Raw genomic sequence first — 9,018 nt, 5'->3', positions numbered from 1 at the left:
AATTAATAATATGTAACGAATTTAAATAACAATCAGTATCAATAAAAAAGAAAGACAATGACGAGAAGATAGAACAAAGCATTGAAAGCAGAGCAACAAAAGAGAAATTGGTACCTGAACGACCAAGCTTACCAACACAGAGCTTACTAACTACATTACTCAAATCAAACGAATATACTACTTTTATCGACGGAGCTGAATAAAAGCTCATTCCAATATTTTTCAAATGAAAAAAATTAATCCAAATTTTATAGTTGATTGAATTGGATTTCAATATATTTATAATTTTTTTTTTAACATTTTTAATAAAATACAATAATGATGAGTGTTTTTGTTTAGTTATTGGTGATCAGGAACTTTTACATTTTCATCTTACAAAAATTTATAAACTTTATGAAATATAAAATTAATTTGTTATAAAAGAGACCTAAAAATCATTTGTTTGATAATTTTAACCTTTATATTTATGTATTTGTACTTTTTGTGAGTTACGTATGGAGTAAATGAGCAAAAAAAAAAAATTCAAATCTCAAATTAACAGAACTCAATTGATTTTACAAAAAAAACAATATCAATATAAAGTTTGATTTTTTTTTGCAATTTTATTGGAAAATATTTGAAATTTTTGATTGGTGTTATTTTTGATTGCAAATATCTTTGAAACGGTTGATCTGAGGAACTTTGACCTTCAGACGTTTTTTGTAGAGCGTGAAATTTCCTATAAGACCTCTCTCTGGAATCACTGCGTTAACAAGCCATTCCGAAGTAATTAAAATTCAAAAATAAAAAAAAAGTTTTCTCGTGTTATTTAAATAGAAAAATTACAAATGAATTGAGGTAAACCTTAATATTAATATTAAGGGCTCTGATAGGCGCCAAAATTTTTGTTTTTAAATGTACTTTCAACTTTTCAACACCATTAAAAAAAAAAAATTTTTTTTTTTTTGAAACACCCTAATATATATAAATATATATATATATATATATATATATATATATATATATATATATATATATATATGTATATATCTACATATTTTTTTTTGACAATTTTTAATTATAATTAATTTATAAAAAAAATAAATAAAAACATTATAATAATATTTAAAATGAAATATCATTAAAAATAATAAATTAAATTTTTAATAATTAAATTTAAAAAGCGTTTATAAAAATATTTTCTTCACGAAAATTTATTTATTTCTAAATTCATTTATTTTGGGAGTGAATGCGGAGTGAATTTTATGATTAATAAAAATTAACTCTTTGGAGTAAATATCACTCCCGCTGGGAGTGAATCAATTAAAAATCATTCACTCCGCGTTCACTCCACAAATTTTTTACAATGTAATGAACAATTGTTTTGGATATTTAAAAAATTTTAAGATAAAAAATTTTAAGATAAAAAATTTTCACTGACGAAAACTACTTGATTTAAGAAAAACTAACTGATTCGTGTGAATATTTGTGACTACTTTTAAAAATAAAATACCTTTCATGTCATTAATAAATATTTGCACTGCTTATTACTTATTTCTTTATTATATACAATACGACCATTAGTTAATTACATTTATTTATGTATGAAGTTAGTGTGTAGGAAATTATGGATAGATAATCGTGATTCAACAGGATTTAATTAAATAGAACACATTGATTTGATATTTATATTAATTCTAGTTCTTTACTTGAAAGATTGCCTTTTTAAAAAGCGCCTTAAAGAAAAAACTATAAGGAAAGAGTACTTTTGAATTAATATGGAAAGACTTCTTTGTATGACTCACGTGTTCGGGGTCATAAAAGAGAGCTAAGACTAAATTTCCGTATATTCAATTTTCCGGTTCCTATGGGAGCAAAAAAATATTGAATTTAGTAAATAATTAGCACAAAAATAGCACTAAATTGATAGCTAAACATAACCTGATTGGGCTAAGTTGTTAAGGCCAGCTTCATGTACGTCTAAATTTCCCTTTCTGAGAATACTTCAACCAAATATTCCGTTTTTGAACTTCAAATCTAAGCGTAACACTAAAACAATAAAATACAAAATAATAAACGATTCATTTTTGTAGGGAGAATTCAATATAGTGAAGTAGGCTTTCACCGCTCATGTGTGAGCGCACACGCTCTGCTCGTTGTGCCAAAACTCCCATAGCCGAAAGCTCTATCCATTCAGTTGCATATAATGTACTATTACATTGGATGGTAAATAATAATTAATTTCACATTTATTAAAAATGTGTCGATTCTATTTGATTGATTACACGTTCATAAAATGTAAACAATTCAAACACTGTCATTTTATTTAACTAGGCTGTTAATAAATGGTGGCGTCAGGACTAGACTATCAGTGTGTTGATTTTTACGATTCTGCTGTCTACAGAATACAATTTGAATTATTGAAAATTACGATGTTATTTAGTAAATTTTTTTTCTGTAAGAAGAAGTGAATAAGGATGCATACTATATGTTTTAATAAAAGAGAGACAGAGTCCAGTAATTTGCGACGCCACCACCGGAAGTTGACCAACTACAGTATGGAGGGTCTTATTATGTGACTGAACAGAAAATTTAGATATTCTCTCCGATAGCGTAAGGGGATAAACCTTGGACTGGTGGCGGAGAGGACACCGGGTTCGATTCCTCGGTGATACAGTATCACTTTTTCGGTGACCTAAACTTCTTTTTAATTTGAGTGATAGAAATTTACGATGTTACATCGTATAAATTATGATGTTTGAGTTCTGGTCTGGCGCTACAATATCCAATACTAAAAATTTCGATGTTTTCATCGTAATTTTTCGTACAATTTTCTTTCTGTGTAATATATACACGAAAAAAAAAATTAGGACGAGGGTTCCCTGCAACTTCCCGCTCATTTTGAACTTAAGCGCTCAAAATTACACATTATGTGTTTTAGAGGTCTTCGAGCTCAAAAATATGATTTTTGTTTCATTTTGAGCTCTCCGAGCTCAAAACTCCAATAGCAGTTTAATAAAACACAGTTTTTGAATTTTCAAACCGCAATAACTTTTGAATGAATGGACTGATTTTCACGTGGTTGGCAGCATTCGACGCAGTTTTTGAAGCCTCATAATGAATCTTTGAGTATAAATTGATTAAATTAGGAATTTCGGAGTGATTCCGAAAAAACAGTTTTTTCGGTTTTCTTTCGACAACGATAACTCACGAACGAATCAACCGATTTCGACCGGGCTGGCAGCGATCGACGTAGTTTTTTGATGTTAAGAGCTGATTAGTTTTTAAAATCGATCGGTAGAGCCGTTTAAAAGTTATTGAAAAAAACCACATTTCGAAAGATTTTTAACTTCCCGCTAAGAAAATCGAAGATTTTCGAAAAATCGGGAAGTTATTGTTTTCACCCCGTTTTCCTATTTTCACGATGATGTCCATACGTCTGTGTGTGTGTGTATGTGTGTGTGTGTATGTGTGTGTGTGTATATGTGTGTGTGTATGTGTGTGTGTGTGTGTGTGTGTGTTTTTTTTTTTTTTTTTTATAGAGGAGGTAGAATACATTTACGTATGCCAGGACTAGGTGTTGGTGCCTGGGTATGTCGGACTCAGAAGTCAACATTATTTTGCAACAATACCGAATAAACATCCTCCTCTCTCCTTTCCCCATAAATGTTACAAGGAAGACTGGATGGGGACCACGTTAGCATTTCTTCGATCCAGTCCATGTTGTGTGTCACGACACCTACTTCTTGTTACTACTGGTTTCTAATCCCTTTCTGCGATTTTTTCGTTTAAAAGGCGCTGCGCGTAGGCTGCGACAGCTGACCAGTTTTCTTCTTTTGTGATCATGCAGGTTACCAAGCTCTCAGGGGAGAGCGTTGTGCCTATTGTTTTTTCGGTGCTGATTCTGTCATCCTTTCACCGATCACACTTGAAAAACGTGTGCTCGGCGTTGTCAATTTTGTCTGGGCAGTATTTGCACGTTGGTGTGCTGTGCAAACCTATCTTGAAAAGATAGGCATTGAACTGCCCATGTCCCGTCAATAGCTGGGTCAGGAAGAAGTCCGTGTCCCCGTGCTTTCGAGAAAGCCAGACGTTGATGTTTGGTATCAGGCGCGCTGTCCATCTGCCCGTCTCTCCCGATGTCCATCGGTCCTGCCACTCTTGAGTGTATTTTGCACGATTAGTTAATCAAGTGATTTTATAACCTCAAAAGTACTCAACACGTGACACGAGCTTCCAATAACAACGGATTTTGTGTTGTAAGTATACTTTTTTTTATTTATATCGAAAATGTTGTTGATCTTATAAAAATGTAATTTTAATTTAATTTTATTAAAAAAATGTAATTGAACAATTAAGATTTTTATAGTTTCCAAAAAATCAATCATTATGAATCTTTATTTTGAAATGTCAATGGAAATATTGGTTGTATGAAAAAATTATAAGAGACAATGTTTTCATAAAATTTAATTTTTTACTTTTGTTTGAAAAATTTTTCCATAAAACTTATATTTTTGTTATAATTTCATAAATTGAAACTAATCATTTCAAAACTGCGGCAAAAATCCTGGCCCTAATTATACTTTTAACATTTTTCATCATTAAATAATTTCATTAATTCTATTTATGTATGTTTTGTACAGTGAGCAATGCCAAGAAAACGCAAAGGGGCTGATTTGAGCCGCAGTACAAGTAAAGCTCGAAACTTGCGAAATAGCAGCTCCGAAAGAACAGAAGAACAAATCCAGCAACAAAATACTGATGCACGTGTCAGAATGGCGCAATTGCATCAAGAAGAGCCAGAAGATACACGAGCTGAATGCAATGAAGTCAGAAGATTAGAACAACGACAATCACGCCGTTTCACAGTCAATAGACGAAGAACAAATGACCAACAACGACAACAGGTACATCGAGCATTTATATCTGATTCATTCCTGCGTCTAGCATTCCAGTATGAGCCCGATATTGAATATTATGCTCATTCAAAAGTGGTAATTGGTGCTATGGACAAGGAATGTCCGCATTGTCATGCTCTGAAATTCAAAAATGAGCCAGCTGGGATGTGTTGCGCGTCAGGAAAAGTGCAACTACCTGAAATTGAAACACCACCTGAACCATTGAACGGCTTACTTATCGGCACGGATCCAGATTCTAACGTGTCCCTGAAGTCAATTCAAAGATTCAATTCACGCTTTCAAATGTAAAATAATGTATAACTTAATAATAATGTATAACTTAATAATAATAAATAACTTAAAAATAATGTTTTCCTTTTGTTATTTTTATATTCCCTCATCGTTCACAGCGCTCCATGCTTATTTCACGCATATACCACATTCTTACATACATACAATATACACATTCTAACATACATACATACTTACAATAAGTAAGCTATTTTTTGTCTACACTAGAAATTACTAGGAAATTATTTATATGGCAAAACAACGTTTGCCGGGTCAGCTAGTATGATTATATATATACAAGCGAAATCGTTTTTTCTTGAGTTGAAATTCTTCCGAAAAAATTTGGGGTACTCAATGACGCGCGCCAAGTACGATAAAAAATTTTTTTTTTATTTTTTAATTTTCAACAAATTTTTTTTCAATTTTTTCAACATTATGACGGTTTCTTGGTATTTTTTTGTATTTCACATCTTTTTGTAGAGAATGAAAATTATTAAAACGAGCCTAATTTTTTTTGTAAAGTGCAAATGTTATTGAGATGAGTTTTATGAACGTGGCCTTGGCGCAATTTTTTACAGTGAAACTGTTTTTGTTCGGATATCGAATATAACATACTCTAAATTCAAAATACTTAAAAATTTGCGAATAATATAATTCACGAATAATTCGATAAAAATTCGAAGTATTCGAAATTTTTCGAATTATTCGGAATTTGTTGAATTATTCGTCGAATTTCGAATTATTCGGGAACTTTCGAATAATTCGAATATTCGAGAATTATTTGATTCGAGTGTCGAATCGAATATTAATATTTGATTCGGAACAAATAATATGTAAGTTCGAATTATTCGCACACCCCTACTTATATCTTTAAAAATGTCAATAGTTCACAAGATACAAAGTCACAAGGTACAAGATGCAAGGTCATTTCTCAATTATATGTTTAGAGATAGAGCATTTTCGAATGCAACCTAAATATCTATCATCATAAATTGACTATCGACGAGAATGATATGAAACCTTGAAAAGGCACAAATTCAAGTCAAGTCCTTTGCAATGACACTAAATTTCACTAAAAAAATCGATTTCATCATGTGACTATCCAGGAGACAAAATTGTTCTTATTCTCTTACTAATATAAATTATTATTATTATTATTATTATTATTTAATTATTATTGTTGTTTTAACTATTATTGCCTGCCACATGGAAATCATGCTGCTGTCACATGAAAGTCATGTATCTTCCACAGGAATGTACCATGTGGCAGCCCCAATTTTTTTTTCCGTGTAGGATTTAAATCTATATATTGTGGGGACCATTCCTATATTATTACGGGAATGGTTCCCATAAATTATGGAAACCATCCCTATAATAGTATAGGATTGATTCCTATAGCATTACGGGAACCATTCTCATAATGAAATAGGAATAGTTTCTATAATAGTATAGGAATTATTCTTATAGCATTATGGGAACCATTCCCATAATGGTATAGGAATAGTTCCCATAATTTTCTTTCTGTGTAGTAGTTGTTTTTTTTTAATTTTATTTTTCAAAGTAATGATCTAAAAGAGTATAAAACAAAAGAGTTTATTTTCATATTTTTTTAAATTGAATATTCCATTTTTGGCGAACACTTTGTATATAGAAAAGTTGGCACGGCCTTGATATGACGATGGCCAGAGGCTCCATTACATTTTCTCTTATTTTTAATGCATTGTTATGAGCTAAGTCTTGCATAATTACAAGCTTCAAAGACTGACAACTGTTAGGCTAAAATTTTTTTTAGTTTTGCTGTTTATAATATCTACTTTTAAAGAGTAAAAAAGGGAAAAAATAAAGTGGGTTAAAAAAAGTTAAGTTTTTATTCAGTTTTAAAAAATGTATGTTTTCATAGAGATGGAAAATTACCATTACAGAAAAATTACAGTTATAAAAGTGGCACTCCTAGCTCGTTGCCTCACCTTTATTTTTCATGCAAAGAAAGGCCGTTGCGAAAGCGAAAGAGGCTCACATAAAAAGGGCTGATATAAAAATGAAAAGACCGAAAAAGTGATGATAAAAAAAAAAGCGTCAATGTATTTTTCGCTATGCCCGAAACGAGTGCTTGGGAGGATATGCACACAAAAACATAAAACATAAAAATCTATTTGTTTTTTTTTTTAGTGAATATTTATAAAGAATGTTACGGTCATAGAAAAGTTAAAAATAATATCAAGTATATAATAATGCACTCCAAAAAATACTTTGAGATAAACAAAAAAATCATAAAGTGGAAAATTAAAAAACCTGAAAGTTGAAAAAGTACCCCTACCTGAGTAAAAAAAATTAGGAAAACGGTTGACCCTAAAGGCCATCCCTGCAACTTCCCGCTAATTTCGTTAATACCTGGCCGCTTTTTTGAGCTCAAAAGTACAATCTGTGTGTTGTTTTAAGCTCTCCGTGCTCAAAAAGATACCTTTTCTATGCTTTTGAGCTCTTTGAGCTCAAAAGTCTGATAGAAGTTTCATAGAACACTATTTTTTGAATTTTCAAATCACAATAACTTTCGAATGAATGAACCGATTTTTATGCGGTTGGCGTCATTCTACGCAGTTTTTTAAGCATCATAAAGAATTTCTAAGTTTCAATTGGTCAAACTAGAAATTTCGGAGTAACTCTGAAAAAACACTTTTTTCGGTTTTCTTTCGTTCACGATATCTCTCGAACGAATCAACTGATTTTGACCGGATTGGCGGCGATCGACGTGGTTTTTCAAGGTTGAGAGCTGATTAGTTTTTGGAATTGATCGGTTAAGCCATTTAAAAGTTATCCCAAAAAAACCACTTCAGAAAAAATTTTTTTTCCTACTTTTTTTTAGATTTCTCCAAATTTCTCAAAATCTATCGGTCCAAATCGGTTCAAATTAACAAGAAATCTAAGTTTGGCGAAGCCCTTTCGAATGGCACCAACCGCGATGAAATCGGTTCAACCGTTCAAAAGTTATAAGAGGTTTACATACTTACACACACACACACATACATACAGACATAGTGACACCCTCGCGGGAATAGTCAGGAAAGCTTCCTAGGACCTCAAAACGTCGAGATCTGATGAAAACTCGATTTTCGAAAAACGGGGTAAAACCAATAACTTCCCGATTTTTAAAAATTTTCAATTTTCTTAACGGGAAGTTAAAAAGATGTCACAAAAGTGTCACAGAAATATCCCAAGCGAGGAGCTCCAAAATTGACACAATTTGGAACTATTTTGTGACATTTTTGTGACCCCGAATGAAAAATCCAAAATATAGGAGTTAAGCATTTTTAATCTCTCATTAAAAATTTTTTCAAACTTACGTCATTTTTTCGAACCATTTTGCTAATTGTATAGACACGTTTATAAAAAAAAGCATTTTAGAAATTAATTTATTCTTACCAATTTATTAACTTTTCAAGACCAACTCAGAAACATGACCTGTTTTGACGGAGTCAGATATTATAAATAGAATTTAATTTGGAACATTTTTGGGATATATTTGTGACTATTTTGGGACATTTTTGTGACTACTTTTGAATATTTTGTAACTATTTTGGAATATTTTTGTGACGTTTTTAGGACATTTTAGTGACGATTTTGGAACATATTTGTGACTATTTTGGGACATTTTTGTGACTACTTTTGAACATTTTGTAACTATTTTTGGACATGTTTGTGACTATTTTAGGACATTTTTGTGATTATTTTGGGACATTATTGTAACTATTTTGGAACATTTTTAACTTCCTGCAAAGAAAATCTCAGATTTTCAAAAATCGGGAAGTTAAATATTTTCAAAAACTCGACGCTGACGCCCCTACCCATTAAA

The 9,018-nt window shown here is 31.2% G+C and overlaps 1 protein-coding gene across 3 annotated transcripts in view; it reads left to right on the top strand.

The window, feature by feature from the left end:
• LOC123271818 (neurobeachin) overlaps nucleotides 1–9,018 on the top strand; it is a 497,397-nt gene that overhangs the window by 35,440 nt on the left and 452,939 nt on the right. The window lies entirely within an intron of this gene.

This window comes from Cotesia glomerata, linkage group LG9 (genome assembly GCF_020080835.1).
Source record: "Cotesia glomerata isolate CgM1 linkage group LG9, MPM_Cglom_v2.3, whole genome shotgun sequence".
Lineage (NCBI taxonomy): Eukaryota > Metazoa > Arthropoda > Insecta > Hymenoptera > Braconidae > Cotesia > Cotesia glomerata.
The sequence above is the reverse complement of the archived record's forward strand: the minus strand, read 5'-3'. Positions and strand labels throughout refer to the sequence as shown.